The following is an 18,779-nucleotide window of genomic DNA, read 5'->3' on the forward strand; positions in this document are numbered from 1 at the left end:
AAGAGACAATTTTAGAGTTTTGGAATGCTCATTCTAAGTGTATTTAAAGAAATATAAATACAAAAATTCTTTAACAAATTTTGTTCTCACTCTGTAATTCAAAGATAAATATTTAGCATCAGGACAAAAAAAGAACAGAAGCCAAATATGGGGACAAGTTTCCCCAACTGGATGAAATACTGGAGAATGCCTCCAGAGCCTTCAGAGAATCCAGTCATGACCCCTGTAATATTATAAACATGTAAATTCTTTCTCAAATACACAGCAAGAGATGGACTTAGAGAATTCTTGCATTTAGGTGCTACCTTATAGATGAACTAAAATAATTTATATGGTCCAATGCAGACTGTGACAAGGACATATATTAAGGGAAGGAAGTAAAAGCAAACTCATTTTATAGTGGACTACAGTATGGAGTCAATAGAAACTGTCAGGAAATGGAGAATAAATGTATTACAAAGAACATACCTACCCTGTCAATCTTGAGGAGATGTAATGAAGTTTTTAATGCTTCCAAATTATTCATTCATCCATTCATTCAAAAATACATTGTACAAAAAATATTGTGCAAATTCTCAGCAAAGCAAAAGTAGTGACTTAAGTTCTTGGTGCCTTTAGGATGGGTGAGTGCTCTCCTTAGGCTCTCCCTCCTGATCTCTGAAAGATCCAACAGCAAGTAGGTGTTCTGCATCCTCAATGTCACCTTAATAATAAAAGCATTCATTGCCATGCAGAAGCGGGCTTGTCATTTCCCAGCCCTTCCTGGTCTGTGTGGACAGATCTCCTTAGTGCTGTTGTTCAATGTGAAGCATCTCTTTGTTCCTACACCCCAAAACTGTTTCACCCAACATCTGTCAATAAAAAATCTGGTATTCATTCACCAGTCATTTGTCTTCCTTTTATTCGGTAATGCAGTGAGTTAAAGAGTCGTTATTAAATGGTTCCTCTTAAATCCCAGCACCAACAATGGGGTAGGCAATAGTCCAATTATTACAAGCAGAAATGGACAATTGAACAAAAGGAAATATTCTTTCCTCTTTTCCTCTTACATTCTGGCAAAACACAGATAGAAAAGCAAAGACCAGCCATATTAGAAAATAAAATAGCTTTTAGTATGAACAAACTATTAAACTACAAATCATAAGCCTACTCTCTCATGTTGGGTCATATATCAAAACCCAACCCTTTTTGATGTTCAACATCCAGTATATCCAGAAAAAAAAAAATCAGTCATGTTGAAGATAGAATGAATTCCACAAGTATCCAAGAAATGTATATATGAAAGCACTACATCCTGAAAAAGGAACAAAAAGCTAAACCAGTATTATCAGATAATACTTTGCCTTATCTTGTGGAAAATATTAATTGAACAATATGCATACTTAAGAAGTTAAAAGAAATACAATGTAAGTATCATATGAAAGACATAGAGGGCAATTAATAGAGAGAAGCAGAAAATAAATTCATTTCTATAAATTTATTTATAGACAAAAAATAAAAGAAATACCTAAGATGCAGATCAACATCCCAAATAGTGCTGTCTGCAATGAAGATAATATTCTATCTCTGCGTCTATCTCTGCACAGTCCATTAGAGAAGCTGCTGGCCACATGTCGCTGTTGAGTTCTTGAAATTTGGCTGGTGCTACTGAGGAACTAAACTTTTAGTTTTATTTGATTTCATTAATGTCAATGTAAATTTAACGGCCACTTAAGGTTAGTGCTTATAGTATTGCACAGCACAGACCTAGAATCTTGGAGGGGATTATTAAAACTAGTGGAAGAGGATCTTCCCGGTTACAGATGACAGTGCAGGACCCAGTGCAGAAGTTGAACACATACCTCAGAATACCAGGTTTAAGTTGTCGATTTTATCAGCACAAGTTTCCTGAGGTGGAAGATGTAGTGATGGTGCATGTAAGGTCCATTGCTGAAATGGGGGCTTATGTCAACTTGCTGGTATACACCAATATTGAAGGCATGATTCTTCTTAGTGAGTTGTCCAGAAGGCATATCTGTTCTATAAACGAATTCATCTGAATTGGAAGGAATGAATGTGTGGTTGTCATTAGAGTGGACAGAGAAAAAGGCTATATTGATTTGTCAAAAAAGAAGAGTTTATCCAAAGGAAGCAATCAAATGTGAAGACAAATTCACCAAATCCAAAACTGTTTATAGCATTCTTCATCATGTTGCTGAGATGGTAGAGTACACCAAGGATGAGCAGCTGGAGAGCCTGTTTCAGAGGACTGCCTGGGTCTTCAATGACAAGAACAAGAGACCTGGATATGGTGCCTATGATGCATTTAGGCATGCAGTCTCAGACCCAATCCATGTTGGATAGTTTAGATTTGAATGAAGATGAATGGGAAGTACTCATTAACTATACTAATAGGCATTTGACCCCACAAGCTGTCAACATTCCAGCAGATACTGAAGTGGCCTGTTATGGTTATGAAAGCATTGGCTGTAAAAGAAGCCCTGAGAGTAGGTTTGAATTGTTCCACAGAAACCATGCCTATCAAGATTAATCTAGTAGTTCCTCCTCAGTATATGATGACTACAACAACCCTGGAGGGAACAGAAGGTCTCTGTCCTCAATCAAGCTATGGCTGTTATCAAAAAAAGACTGAGGAGAAGAGGAGTGTCTTCAATGTTCAAATGGAGCCCAAAGTGGTTACAGATACAGACGAAACTGAACTTACAAGACAGCTGGAGAGGCTCGAGAGGGAAAATGCAGAAGTGGGTGGAGATGATGATGCCGAAGAACTGGAAGCTAAAGCTGAAGATTAACTTTATGGGAAACAGAGTCTAATTTAAGGAGCTGAAGAGTAACTTTATGGGAAACAGAGTCCAAATTAAAAAACATAAAGCATCTCCTCCAGCTGTATAATCCTAGATTTGAAAGTTTTCCAGTATTGACAACTTCAAAGCAAATATTTTTTATTTCCAAGTATTTAAATGTTCAACAGACATGAAATGCCCTCCTAATTGTCAGCTGTTTCACACAGTAGCTCCAAGGGGAGTAGCCTAGTTTCACTAGAGACAAATCTTTAAGGTAAAGCAGTCATAAAATCTGGCCTGTGATTTCCATTTCTGATGTCAGCAGACTGCCACCCCTTTATAGTTCAGTACCTCAGTGCCATTTACCAGCGGCACCCACAGAAAACAATCCCAGTCTTTCTATATAAAATGTAATCAAGCAAAAATTAAATAAATTTCTAGGATATTTAACTATAAAAACTAGTGGAAGAGAGTCAAGACACAAATGGTAAAAGGCCACAAAGAGTCAAAAATAGGAAATGTGAATAATGAGGTAAAAATTGCTTAGATACAACAAATGTCTGGATATAAATGGACTTTGGAAGTGTAGGTGAATTAGGTCTGCTCACAGCTTGTTGTTTGGAAAAGTCAGCAGATCCCCCAGATTTTAAGATGCCAGTTTTAAAATTGAGGTCAACCAGTTTCTCAAATAGTTCCAGAGGAAAGCACTTTGCTCTTCTCTCAAATTCCTGTACTTTCCACCTTCTTTTCAGGGTGCACACACCCTGTATTTTACATTCTGTTTAAAAATATTTAACAAACCTCAGAAGGGCTGTATTCCAGGAATCACACCCTGGTTACACAGATAATAAATCTAGTTAGGGCTTCAGTCTGTGGATACACACTGTTCATCTTGATTGGATTTTCCAGACAATTACAAAATTAGAACCCCCATATGATGTTGGAAAATAAAGATGTAAGGCTATTTTGAAGGGCAGGAGGGAGGATTCATTCCTTTATTCATTCATAAATGTTTCTGACTCTATTATCATGTAAGGAATCTTGCTAGGTCCTGAAGATAAAGAAAGGAGCCAAAGACACTGATGAGGTCTCTCTAGAAAAAGGGCAGGAATTGCCTCAAATAAATTTGGAAATATCAGTAATTGGAAGATGAATAAATAAAAACATTTCAATATGCAAAATGATGTGAACAAAATAAAACATATTCCTGGGATGGAGAAAGGAGAATGGAGGTGGTAGATTACAGGCCACATAGTACTCCCTAGATTAAGTTATGAATGTTATTACCTGTTCTAAGGAAAATAGGAAGGTGATTTCAGACTTTCATATATATATATATATATATATATATATATATATTTTTTTTTTTTTTTAATTGAGATTGTTCACATACCATACAACTATCCAAAGATCCAAAGTGTACAATCAGTTGCCATGGTACCATCATACAGCTGTGCATCCATCAACACAATTTTTTTCAATTTTTAGAACATTTTCATTACTCCAGAAAAGAAATAAAGACAAAAAAAGGAAACTCAGATCCTCCCATTCCCCTAACCATGCTCCACTCCATTATTGATTCATAGTTTTGATATAATACATTTGTTACTGTTAATAAAAGAGTGTTAAAATACTACTAACTGTAGTATATAGTTTGCAATAGGTATATATTTTTTTCCTATATGCCTCTCTATTATTAACTTCTATTTATAGTGTCATACATTTGTTCTAGTTTGTGAGAGAGATTTTGAATATTTGTATAGTTAATCACGGATATTGTCCACCACAAGATTCACTGTTTTATACATTCCTATCTGTGCCGGTTTGAGTGTATTGTGTCCCCCAAATGCCATTATCTTTGTGGTTTTGTGTGGGGCAGGCGTTTTGGTGATGGTTGGATTTGCTTGGAATGTGCCCCACCCAGCTGTGGGCAATGATTCTGATGAGATGTTCTCATGGAGGCGTGGCCCCACCCATTCGGGGTGGGCCTTGATCGGTGGAGTTACATAAATGAGCTGACTCGGGGGGAGGAAGAGAGTGCAGCTGGGAGTGATGTTTGAAGAGGAGCAAGCTTGCTAGAGAGGAACGTCCTGGGAGAAAGCCGTTCTGAGGCCGGAGCTTTGGAGCAGATGCCAGCTGCCTTCCTAGCTAACAGAGGTTTTCCGGAGGCCATTGGCCATCCTCCGGTGAGGGTACCCGATTGCTGATGTGTTGCCTTGGACGCTTTGTGGCCTTAAGACTGTAACTGTGTAGCGAAATAAATCCCCGTTTTATAAAAGCCAATCCATCTCTGGTGTTTTGCATTCTGCAGCATTAGCAAACTAGGACAGATTTTGGTACCAGAGAAGTGGGGTGCTTTTGCTGCTGAGTTTGCAAATACCAAACATGTTGGAACGGCTTTTTAAATGGATAAGGGGGAATTTCTGGAAGAGTTGTGAGGAGCTTGACAGAAAAGGCCAAAACTGCTTTAAAGAGACTGTTTGTGGAAATATGGACTCTAAAGATACTTCTGATGAGGACTTGAACAGAAATGATGAATGTGTTGTAAACTGGAAGAAAGGCGATCCTTGTTTTAAAGTGGCAGAGAATTTGGCAAAATTGAGTCCTGGTGTCAGATGGAAGGAAGAATCTGGAAGCAACAACTTGGAATACTTAGCTGAGGAGATCTCCAGACTACGTGTGGAGGACGTATCCTGGCTTCTCCTTGCAGCTTATAGTAAAATGCGAGCAGAGAGAGAGAAACTTAGAACTGAACTCTTGGGTTCAAAGAAACCAGAAGTTGATGGCTTGGAAAATTACGGGCTCCCAGTGGGTAGAATCCCAGAAGCTACAGCCCAACCTGAGGACAAGCCAAGATTGGATAAGGAGTTAAGCAGAAAGGATTTGTGGAAACTCCTATTGTCTGATGGCTTTGACCCCTGCATGCTTCATGCAAAGCCAACAGAATTTTTGCGAGATCTTTATAGACGGAGCCATTGCCGGTCTGGACTGGAGGAGACAGACAAGGAAAAAATTAAAGGAAAAATCTCTTCAAAGACAGAGCCATGGAGGTTGAGGTCTGGAGTCAAGAGGTTTAGGGCTGGGAGAGCAGAGCAGCCCACATGCATGGAAAGGGTGAGTTTGCCCTGGAGGTCGAGGGCGGGCTTTCCGCCTCGATGCTCTGGAAGAGTTTTGCCACCTCAGGTCCCAAAGAGGGTGGAGCACATTTCCAGGGAATTGGGGAGAGCCTGGCTGCCACCACACTGTTCTGAAGGGGTTGAGCGTGTGACCCGGAGATGGAAGGGAATCCGGGAGCTGCCCCGATGTTTGAGGAGGGTGGGGCCGAGAAGGTGGTCTCCCCAATGTGTGGAAATGTTGGAGCACTCACCTAAGTGTTTGGAGAGGAACGGGCTGCAGAAAAGGCCCTTGGGAAGGGTTAGGCTCCCACTCTCTCAAGCCCCAAGGATGCAACGTCGTTCTGTAAATGACTCTCGGACTTTGAAATCTAATGGACTTTGTCCTGTGGGTTTTAGGAACTGTTTTGCTCCTGTTAACCCTGTTTTCCTTACTGTTTCTCCTTATGGCAATGGAAATGTTTATCCTATGAATGTCTCTCCTTTATATATTGGAAGCACATAACTTGTTCTAGGTTCACAGATCCACAGCTAGAGGGGAATTATGCCTTAGAACTGACCAAGCCTAAACTGATTTTGATGGGATTTTGTACTTAACTTTTGTTACTGAAATGATTTAAGTTTTTGTGATATTGTGATGGAATGAATATATTTTGTATTTGGAAAGATAATGTCATTTTGGGGTTCAGGGGGTGGAATGTGCCGGTTTGAGTGTATTGTGTCCCCCAAATGCCATTATCTTTGTGGTTTTGTGTGGGGCAGGCGTTTTGGTGATGGTTGGATTTGCTTGGAATGTGCCCCACCCAGCTGTGGGCAATGATTCTGATGAGATGTTCTCATGGAGGCGTGGCCCCACCCATTCGGGGTGGGCCTTGATCGGTGGAGTTACATAAATGAGCTGACTCGGGGGGAGGAAGAGAGTGCAGCTGGGAGTGATGTTTGAAGAGGAGCAAGCTTGCTAGAGAGGAACGTCCTGGGAGAAAGCCGTTCTGAGGCCGGAGCTTTGGAGCAGATGCCAGCTGCCTTCCTAGCTAACAGAGGTTTTCCGGAGGCCATTGGCCATCCTCCGGTGAGGGTACCCGATTGCTGTGTTGCCTTGGACGCTTTGTGGCCTTAAGACTGTAACTGTGTAGCGAAATAAATCCCCGTTTTATAAAAGCCAATCCATCTCTGGTGTTTTGCATTCTGCAGCATTAGCAAACTAGGACACTATCTTTTAACCTCCAACTTTCCTTCTGGTGACATGCGTGACTCTGAGCTTACCCTTTCCACCACCTTCACACACCTTTCAGCACTGTTAGTTATTCTCACAACATGCTACCGTCACCCCTGTCCATTTCCAAACATTTAAGTTCAACCTAATTGAACATTCTGCTCATAATAAGCAACCGCTCCCCATTCTTTAGCCTCATTCTATATCCTGGTAACTTATATTTCATGTCTATGAGTTTATATATTATAACTAGTTCATATCAGTGAGACCCTGCAATATTTGCCTTTATGCGTCTGTCTTATTTCACTCAATATAGTGCCCTCAGGGTTTCTTCATCAACCCCTTTCTTTTAAGATGGTTTTGTTCACACACCATACATTCCATCCTAAGTAAACAATCGTTGGTTCCCTATATAGTCACTTCTTTATGTATTCAGCACCATCGCCACTGTATATAAGGACATCTCCATTTCTTCCACAAAGATGGAGGAAGAGTCAAAGAAGGCAGAGAGGCAAAAGAAAAAGAAAGGAGAAGGAGAGAGAAAAAAAAAAAAACAAAACAAAACTTAATAGCTAGAAAGCGACAAAAGGAAAGATAGCATTAACCTAAAGTAAAATAAAGAGTCAGAGGACATCACCAATACCAGGAGTCCTATACCCTTCCCCTATTCCCCACCCCCCCATATGCATTTAGCTTTGGTATATTGCCCTTGTTATATTAAAGGAAGCATAATACAATGTTTCCATAAATTATAGTCTCTAGTTTGCATTGATTGTATTTTCCCCGCAGTTCCACCCTATTTTTAACATCTTGCAATGTTGACATTCATTTGTTCTACCTCATGTAAAAACATAGTTGTACCTTTTATTATAATCATTGAGCACCCTAGGTTTCCCTGAGTTACACAGTCTAGTCTTTATCGTTCATCTTTTGTTCTGGTGTCCCACGTGGTCCCAGCCTTCCTCTTTCAACCATATTCACAGTCATCTTTGTTCAGTGTACTTACGTTGCTATGCTACTATCTCCAAAAATTGTTTTCTAAACCTCTCACTCCTGTCTTTTCCTTTCTATCTGCAGTGCTTCCTTTGGTGTTTCCTGTAGAGCAGATATCTTGTTCACAAACTCTGTCATTGTCTGTTTGTCAGAGAATATTTTAAGCTCTCCCTCATATTTGAAGGACAGTTTTGCTGGATATAGGATTCTTGGTTGGTGGTTTTTCTCTTTCAGTATCTTAAATATATCATCCCACTTCCTTCTTCCCTCCATGGTTTCTATTGAGAAATCTGCACATAGTCTTATCAAGCTTCCTTTGTATGTGATGGATGGCTTTTCTCTTGCTGCTTTCAGGATTCTCTCTGTCTTTGATGTTTGATAATCTGATTATTAAGTGTCTTGGCATAGGCCTATTCAGATCTATCCTGTTTGGGATACGCTGCGCCTCTTGGATCCATAATTTTATGTCTTTCATAAGAGATGGGAAATTTTCATTGATTATTTCCTCTATTATTGCTTCTGCCCCTTTTCCCTTCTCTTCTCCTTCTGGGACACCAATGATATGTAAATCCTTGCTTTTTGTTTTGTCCTTAAGTTCCCAGAGACATTGCTCATATTTTTCCATTCCTTTCTCTATGTGTTCTTTTGTGTATAGGCTTTAAGGTGCCTTTTTCTCCAGTTCCTGAGTGTTTTCTTCTGCCTCTTGAAATCTGCTGTTGTATCTTTCCATTGTGTCTTTCATCTCTTGTGTTGTGCCTTTCATTTCCATGAATTCTTCCAGTTGGCTTTTTGAACTTTCAATTTCTACCTTATGTACGCCCAGTGTTTCCATTGTATGGTTCAGCTCTTTTGCCATATCTTCTCTAAACTTTTTGAATTGACTTATTATTAGTTGTTTCAATTCCTGTATCTCAGTTGAAGTGTAAGTTTGTTCCTTTGACTGGACCATAACTTCATTTTTCTTAGTGTAGGTTGTAGTTTTCTGTTGTCTAGGCATGGTTTCCTTGATTACCCCAATCAGGTTTTCCCAGACCAGAATGGGCTCAGGTCCCAGAAGGAAGAAATATTCAGTATCAAGGTGTGTCTTAGAAAATTGGCACACCCTGTAATGCCTCAGGTCACTGTGCTTTTCTGTCCAGCAGGTGGCATCTGTCAGCCTGTAACTCCAGAGTGGTGTAAGGAGGTATGGCCCATGGCTGTTTTCCCCCAGGCTCTGGGCTCTGGTTCTGAATGGAAGGCGAGTAGTAGAGCTGGTCCCACCCCTTTCCTCTTAGAGAAGATAGACCCCTTAGGGAGAGGTCATTAGCATTTCAGTGATCTCTGTCTCCCTGTGCTATCTCCACCCTTGTCTGGTTCAGAGCGCTGGGAACCAAAAATGGCTGAGGCTTTCTCCACTGAGCCCAAACAGGGACTGAAAGTCCCCTTCAGGGCTAGTCTGCAGCAACCCTCCAGCTCTCCAAGGTCAGTCGTCATCCAAAGCCTTTGTCTGCTTGTTGGGGATTTGTAGCTCATAGTTAGCAGTCCACACTCACTAATTAAAACCCCAGATGGATCTCAGCTGAGCTGTATTTGCTTGCTGGGAGAGAGCTACTCTCTAGCACCACGAGGCTTTGCAGCTCGGGCTGTTGGGGGAAGGGTCTCCTGGCTTGGATCCTCAGTTTTTATGTACAGATTTTATGCTGTGATCTTGGGCATTCGTCTCAATTCGGGTTGGTGTATGATGAGTGGGTGGTCACGTTTGTCCCACCCCCAGTTATTCTGGATTATTTACTAGTTGTTCCTGGTTTTTTATTAGTTGTTCCAGGGGGACTAACTAGCTTCCACTCCTCTCTATGCCTCCATCTTAGATCCTCCCCAGACTTGTTTTTGATAAGGAGAAATTAAGTAAAAATTCTAGCACATAGCACAGTGTAGGACATAATTTTATTTCTATTTCATTCACAATCAAATTTAACATTTGAAAGGAATTCCGGGACTTCATTTTTAATTTGCTATTTTTCATTTATATTTTTTTGTGTCTTTGCATGAAAAACAAATATGAAAAACAAAAGTTCATTTAAATTTTAAACTATTAATGTTTATATTCACATGGATACATTAAAATTTTGTTTCAAAAGTCAGTTGAGTTTTTGAATAAAATATCATGCAATTTTTTGCTTCTGATTATCTGCTCCTTTTTAAAATTAAGGTAAATTCTACATAACATCAAATTAGCCATTTTAAAGTGTATAATCAATGGCATTTAGTATATTAGTATTGTGCATCAGGTTTATCTAATGCCAGAACATTTTCATCATCCCCAAAGGAAACCCCATATATAGTCCTATCAAACCCTGTGAACCACTAATCTTTCTGCCTCTATGGATTTACCTATTCTGGATATTGCATATAAATGGAGCCATTGAAAAATGTGGACTTTTATGTCTGGGTTATTCAACTTAGCATGTTTTTCATTTGTCCATTATTGTAGCATATACCATTACTTCATTCCTATTTCTGGCTGAATAGTATTCTATTGTATGGATATAACACATTTTAGTTATCCTGCCTATTCTTTTTTTTTTTGGAAAAGCTTGAGAAATATTGGTGCCAGTTCTTCTTTACATATTTTTATTGATTTCAACAGTGAAAACATCTTGTCTTGATCTTTTCTTTATTGGGAGGTTTTCAATTTCTGATTCAAACTCTGCTTCTTATAGTTCTGTTAAGATATTCTATTTCTTCTTGAGTCAATTTTTGTAATTTGTATATTTCTAGGAATGTATCCCATCAACATTATTTAATTTGTTGGATTACAGTTGTTCATAGTATCCTCTTACAATCCTTTTTTATTCTCTAAAGTCAGTGGTAATATCCCCACTTTAATTTCTCATTTTTGTTCTTGGTGTTTTCTTTTTTTCTTTGGCGGTCTAGCTAAAGGTTTGGTAATTTTATTGATGTTTTCAAAGAACCAACTTTTGGTTTTGTTGCTTTTGTCTTTTGTGTTTTTCTCTTCCATATTCTGTGTTTATCCACTCTAATCTTTATTATTCCCTTCTTTCTGTTAACTTTTGGTTTAGTTTCCTTTTCTTTTTATAGTTCCTTAAGGTGTAAAGTTAGTTCTGGGATTTTTCTTTTTTATGAAAGTAGGTGCTTCAAGGTATAATTTGCTTGAGCACTGATTTCCATTCATCCCACAAATTTAGGTATGTTGTATCATTTTCATTCATCTCCAAGTATTTTCTAATTTCCCTTGTGATTAATTTTTGACCCACTTTTTGTTAAATGGGGGTTAATTTCCACATGTTTGTGTTTTCCAGTTTTTCTCATGTTACTGATTTTGGGGTTCATTACAATATGGTTGGAAAAGATACTTTGTGTGATTTCAGTCCTTGAAATATTTTTAAGCTTGTTTAAAATGGTCTACTCTTGAGAATATTCCATGTGCACTTGAAAAGAATATGATGTGTATAGGCTTGCTAGGTCTAGGTGGTTTATAGCATTGTTTAAGTCCTCTATTATTGATCGTAGTCTTATACAGTAACATCAGTCCCTCTTTATGTTATTGTCACAACTTACATTCTTTTTATATTATGTTTCCATTAACTTAGGTTTATAATTATTGTTTTAGGGAATTGTCGCTGAACCATATTGGAAAAAAAGAGGTGTTACTTATCAAAAATTATTAATACTAGTAGTCTTAATTTGCCAGAGCTGCATGACAAATCCCACACCATGGGCTGGCTTAAACAACCAGCATTTTTTATCTCATGGTTCTGAAGGCTGGAAGTCTAAAATCAAAATGTCGGCAAGGCCATGCTGTCTCTCACACTTGATGGCTTTCTGGTGATGACAGTCCTCTGTCACATGGTGATCTTTCTCTCTTTGGTGTCTATGTGTGGTGCTTTGCTTCTCACCTCCATGTTCAATTTTCTTTGCTTGTAAACTGTGGCCCCATTTTACTCAGATATAAATTCATTCAGGTCTGCCAAAAGATCTTCGAAGATCCTATTCACAAATGGATCCATTCCCTGACTCACTTTAATATATTCAAAGATTCCGTTTTCAAATGGGTTTGCACCCACAAGAATGTCAATTAAGATCTGAATATGTTTTCTATGTGTACAGCATTCACTCTGAAACATACCTGGAGCCGAAAAATAAATTAAATTAAATAAAACACCTCTCCCCATCTTTGTACACTGACTTTGTTGGATGATTCCTTCATGTTTAGCTAAGTTATTTAAACCACTGCCTTATTCTTCACTTCCTAATTTTCTGAAGCTTAATTATCAGCCAGATGTGGCAACATAGGGTCTTCTTAGTCCTTTTCTGAGCACAAGTGGTATCCAAAACATGTGCTTGACTTTCTAGATTCCCCTTAAATAGAGACGTTTTTCAAAACCCCTATTACCTAAAGTAACTCTGTCCCCAGCTTTCCTAGCCAGGGTTTTTGTGTGTCTATTATTTATTCACCTGGCATCTTTTCACCAAGCAGCAGAAATTGCTCATTGGCATTTCAGTGTTTTCAAGGACCATCCTCCCCTTTGCAACTTTTTTTGCCCTGAGTTCCATGTTAGGCGAAAAAAGGTAAGCACCTTGCATCAGACCTTCAGGGAATGCCCAAAGTGGTTAAAACAGACAAACACAGTTCTTTGGGATCAAGATCTGCCGTGCTGCCTCTGGAATCAAGTACACACACTGGAAACATGGGTTGCTGTCTTCAAGACCACCCCACACTTGAGAGGTGTGGGAGTAGAGCTAAGATAAAGCGCTGCAAAGCTCTTCTTCCTCATTTGTCACCTTCTTGATTCATCCTTCATGTAGTTGCTGTAAACCTTTGATTTTTTTCTTATGACTATTATAGTTTTGATAGTTTTTGCTCTTTTAATGCACTATTTCTGAGGAGGGCTAAGCCACAGGAGCTTCCTACTCCAGTATTTTTGCTGATGCCACAATCTGCACATTTTTAAAGGTGAGAATCATCCATATCACATCACAGCTTCTAAGGCAGTGGATTTTAAGACCTCTGCTCCATGAAATTATCTCCTTTTTTATTATGATATCTATAATCCATCACAAGAGATTCTTATTTAATTGTTCTTGGTTGTAATCTGGGCATTCAGAATTTAACAGAACCCAAGGTTGTTTCAATAGGCATTAAAGTTTAAAAACCATTTCTGTAAGCAAGTGGAGACCCAAAACATGACCTTGCAACTCATAGTTATAACTATGACAAATGGTTATTGAAGTATGAGCAGCATTTGTTCTCAGTTGTCTTTAGCTTCCCACACCAGTGTGCTTAAATGTTATGCAGAAAAGTGAGGATATTGTCCTATGCCTCCCTCTGTTCATATCCAAAACCATTTCTTCTTAAAAAAGAAAATGCAGATTGTTGCCAAGAAAACTTATCACTTTATAGTGAATGTTTGCTGTCCCAAACTGTTTCCCTGGTTAAAATACTGAATAATATAGTCACCATTAGGATAGCAAACAGGAATGTCCTCCCTGTTCAATTTCTTCACATCCTCAACCCCACCTCCCAGAAATACCTATTTTCAATTATTTTAATGCTTCTTTGTATATCTCAGTTTTTAAATAATGTTTTCTTTTTTAATTTTATCTTTTCCGATGTATACTCAACCTATAGATATGTTTGTGTTTCAAAATATGAGTAGTTGTGAATCCATACCACATCTGCCAAACTTCTAGCCCTAATCTTTTTTTAAATTTAATTTTGAGATATTTTCACATACCATACAATCATCCACTGTGTACAGTTGTTCATAGCACCATTATATAGTTGTACATTAATTAGCACAACCAATTTTTGGACATGTTAATTACCACACACACAAAAGAATAAGAATAAAAGTTAAAGTAAAAAGGAACACTGAAACCATCCCATACCCCCATCCCTCCCTATTATTCATTTACTTTTTGTCCTCATTTTTCTACTCATCTGTTCCTACACTGGATAAAGGGAGTGGGAGCCACAAAGTTTTCATAATCACACAGTCACGCCGTGTAAGCTATATAATTATACAATCATCTTTAAGAATGAAGGGTACTGGGTTGCAGTTCAACAGTTTCAGGTATTACCTTCCTAGCTATTCCAATGCACTAAAAACTGAAAAGGGATATCCATATAATGCAAAAGAATAACCTTCAGAATGACTTCTTGACTCTATTTGAAATCTCTCAGCCACTGAAACTTTAATTTGTTTCATTTCTCTTCCCCCTTTTGGTCCAAGAAGGCTTTCTCAGTCCCACAGTGGTAGGGCCAAGCTCATCCCTGTGAGTCATGTCCCACATTGCCAGGGAGATTTGCAACCCTGGGAGTCATGTCCCACATATGTGGGAGGGCAGTGAGTTTACCGGCAAAGTTGGCTTAAAGAGAGAGGCCACATCTGAGCAATTTGTGTCCCTCTTTTCAGTTCTTCCAAGTAAATATCCAATAATGGGGTTGCAGGACCAAATGGCAACCCCATGCTTAGCTGCCTGTGGAACCAACACACTGCTCTCCAGATGGGCTGCCCCATTCTACTTCCCTCACCAATGGTGATTAGGTACATCCCTCTCTCCACATTTTCTCCAGCACTTGTATCCCTCTGTTTATTTTTTAGACAGTCACACCATGCATTCCCTCCTAAGTAAACAAGCAGTGGTTCCTTGTGTGTTCACATAGTTGTGCAGTCACCACTGCTATTATATGAGGACATTTCCATTTCTTCCACAAAGAAGGAGGAAGAGGCAAAAAGAAAAAAAAGTTAGAAGATAAAAATGAAGACTGATGTTCTCTTTCTTCAATTTGGCTTCTGCAGGGTCCTTCTCCAGTCTATATCCTTCAGAGTTTCCAACAATTTAGAATTGTCCTTTTTTTTTCATCTCATCTCTGGAGAGGAGTATTCAGTAGCTGTTTATGTCGTCATGTTGAGACATCACCTCTTTTATTAACTTTTGTGTGGTAGCTTTCTTGTAAATTTTGAACAGGTGGAGAATTGGTTATGAGGATGGATGCTTCACTGTTATTCTGTCCTCACTCATTCTAATAATTTATGTTAGAAAGGCAGAAAACAAAACAAAACAGGATTCCATTTTTCTCTCAGAGTTTTATAAGCTTTTGTTCATTAAGTGTTGATGCTGATATCTGTATTTATGTATGTGATCTGTGTTTCCTTCCATGTAGGTTTTGTATCTTCTGTTTATGCCAACATTTCTGAAATAGGACAGTGCCATAGCTTTATCAGTTTTCACAACTTTCTTCTCATAAATCTTCAGTATGATATTAGTCATGAGTCTGTAACCTTGGCTCATGTTTCTGACAAATATATTGTCTTCCCAGTATTGTTCAGACCAAGATGCAGTGCCTCTTCGCGAGGGCAGATGGTTTGGGGCCTCTGTGGTGGTCCTGGGAGAGTTTCATGGGTATCTTTATACCTGTATACCACATAGTTTCCTAAATTAAGGTCATGAGTCTGTGTCTTGTGTGTCCTCACCCCTGCAGGGATCCACAGCACAGAGACTACTTATCAGGGAGACAGATGAGTAGTTGATGGGGCGGGAAGCTGGCCGGAGGAGTGGACTTGTGCTGGAGCACTCTCAGTCTCAAAACCACCCATAGTCTCAGACAGTTACTGATCTGGGCCATGAGTGCTTTTCTGCCATGTCATTTTATACCTTGGGAGGCCTTGAGTCCTTGCTTTACCTTGAATCGTGGCCTGCAGGGACAGGCCTTAGCAGTGGTGATATTGGGGCATGTTTATTCCCAGGAAATTTGTATGTATCTGCTCTCAGCAGCATCAGTGGCATAGGTAACCTCATTCTTCTGTGGGGGCCATAGGATCTACTGCATTAGTGAATTTTTCACCGAGCCACCTATTCCTGGAACTGCTTCCAACAATATCCATCATGGCCTTTTTTAAGATACTGGCCTAGGTATTAATAGTTTGAATATAGAAACCCAACATTGGTACCATCCAGAGCCCACCAAAACCTCTGTTTCTACCAAAGTATGTACCAGTAGTAATACATTTTTTTTTGACTGTCTCCTTCCCAAAGACAGTGAACTCCAGAAGGGCAGGTATCAGGTCTGTTTATCTCAGCTTTGTATACCACAGTGTGGCATATGGAAAGGCCCATAAACTGTACTGATAGAATGACAGACATTCAGATTTAGGCATTTGTTCTTAAAGCCCATGTTCTGGGATTAATGTTGAAGGAAACCACTTGTGAGGTAAGAAGTTGAGGAAGTCAGTGAGCAGTCAAGAAAAGCTGGGGATTAGTTGGGCGGTGTATGGGAGGTTCCTTTGTTGGTTTCAAAGTTGATTAAATAAATGCCATCAAAGTTCACTGGTCCATCTCTTTCAGTGAACAACTAAACTGGTATAGCCAAAGATGGGACCAAAAAAAGAGATAATTGATTCCAACTGTTTTAATTTGTGAGGACTTAGACTCTATTTTCAGGTTAAAAAGCTTTTAAGACATAATTTAAGCCATAGCAATGACAGTGAATTTTCATAAGTAAACAATTACACAAAGGGTGTTTTTGTCTCATTTCTTTGGGGGCCCATTGCATGATTTCAGAGATTTCCCTTTTCCATTTTAATGAAACTGTTTGCAGGCTTCATATCTAAATTAGTGAAGAATATTTGTTGGATTACTTAAATTATGACATCTATTATGAGTATCCTCTTTAGCTATTTTAATAAACAATTCAGATTATTCAGTATTGTAGATTAAAACTTATCAGTGAAATGTTGCCATTTGCTGAATTCATCCTTTGAGGTTTTTGATCTTCTTGGAATTATTCCTTCAAGGAATATGTCATTGGCTTGGAGACCTTTGATACTATTTAAAAATTTTGAAAAATTACAACAGTTTCCCCTTTCCTCTTTAAGGGTTAATCTGTTGTCTATGATAGGTATATTTTAGTCAGGATTTACACATTTCCACATAATTCTGTTCACCCTGAATACAGTGTTTTCTAATTCAATATTATGTGTTAGACTAAAACTTCATACTTCTCATAAAGAGTGCCTGACTGGGTTCATAAAAAACTTCCGGGCCTAATACCTAAATAATAATATATTGTTATTATTGTAAATAACCATATGAATTGAACATTCTTTGTTGAGCTTGTTTCAAAGCACTCTACATGTAATTATTTATTTTATCATTCAGAAGAAAAATTTGGTTAAAATACCACCTACATTTTACAGATGAAGAAATCAGCCGTTTTGGGACAGACAGATTGTATTTAGTGGTGCTTGAATTTACCCTGGGGCTCTAAAAAACCTCAGGAGCATTTGGCCACATGGATCATTATATTATATCCTGGCCTTCGGGTACCCTCAGTATTAAAATCCCTTTCGTGTTTAAAAACATAATTTCTGGTATAGGTGACTGCCACTCTCTGCAACAGCACTGGAGTGGCATACTGAAGGTTTCCAAGCTGTCGCTCTCCATGTGCAGGCCCTACAGAAACAATTTTGACTGAAGAGATAGGCACTTCCAGATTAAAATTCCTGGTTCCCAGGAGGAAACACTTTTACCAAGGTAACACAGTAAGTATTCCTGTGGCTCTGAGGCTATGACACCAGGTTGTCTGGGGCATTTCTCAAAAATTCCAGACCATCCTATTAGGTCTTGCAGGTCAATTCCATTTCTCATGCTTAATAAATGCTCTTTTAAATCCTTGCCATGAGCCTTGAATCTCCACAGTCTTGCCTTTCCACTCACATTCAGCAGCTTGTTTGAAATCTATTTCAGAAATGATATAGGCACATTTGGAGGTAGGTACTTTGGGCCATTAAATTTGAAAGCATTCCTCTACTGGCATGTCTCCCATAGCAGATGAGGCATTATCTTTTATCCCAGATCACTTGTTTACCTCTAACTTTGTGTTTGAGTCCCATTTCTTACTATAATATCATGAATTTTATATCATTATTTATAAATAATATATTTTAATCTACTCCCTCTCAGTGTGATCCATCATCTTAGAATTTAAACATGTTCTAAAATTTGCCATTCTGCAATTTGAAAAAATTCAAAATCCTTTTGAACTTTTATTTCTACCTGCTGGCCTCTGATCTCCTTGACAGTACAACTTGAGAGCAGTGCCCATTCGTCAGCTTTTCTCCTCATCCCACCCCATTCTCACCCTCTCCAATCCCATTTATTCATGGGCATCAGTCTTGATGACAATACTATTTTCATCAACATAAAATCTAATGAGATTTTGTCAGCCCTCATCTTGTTTCATCCTCAGCAGAATTTGATTAACTCCTGCTTATGAAACCCTCTTTTTCCAGGACAGTTTTGATTGTTGCCACATATTAGGTTCCCAGAACAAAATATGTAGGATATTTATTTGTAAGTGCTCTTGGGATCAACATGGTGGAAAGGAGAGGAGAGAAAACAATGCTGGGCAGAGGGAAAATTGAAGCTGCAGTGCAGCCTTGTAGCCACAGGGAGTTCTGGAACTAACATGGGCCATTATATCTGTTTTATACTGAATCAGAATGGCCAGCACTACATACCCCATCTCTGTTAATCACCCTGGGAGTGTATGACTTTATGGCATGTGGTTCTCTGCAGGTGAGGCAATCTCCAGATGTCCAGACAACTAAAGGGTATTGTCAGAGTGTTGGTAACACTCAGTATATGGGCAGGAATTTCTTCTCTTAAGGGGCG

At 38.8% G+C, this 18,779-nt stretch overlaps 1 protein-coding gene and 1 pseudogene across 3 annotated transcripts in view; both read left to right on the top strand.

The window, feature by feature from the left end:
* The window catches only part of LOC119531490 (zinc finger protein 596-like), a 56,473-nt gene that overhangs the window by 9,817 nt on the left and 27,877 nt on the right, over positions 1-18,779 (top strand). The window lies entirely within an intron of this gene.
* LOC119531491 lies at positions 44-2,919 on the top strand (annotated as a pseudogene).

Source organism: Choloepus didactylus, chromosome 4 (assembly GCF_015220235.1).
Source record: "Choloepus didactylus isolate mChoDid1 chromosome 4, mChoDid1.pri, whole genome shotgun sequence".
Classification (NCBI taxonomy): domain Eukaryota; kingdom Metazoa; phylum Chordata; class Mammalia; order Pilosa; family Megalonychidae; genus Choloepus; species Choloepus didactylus.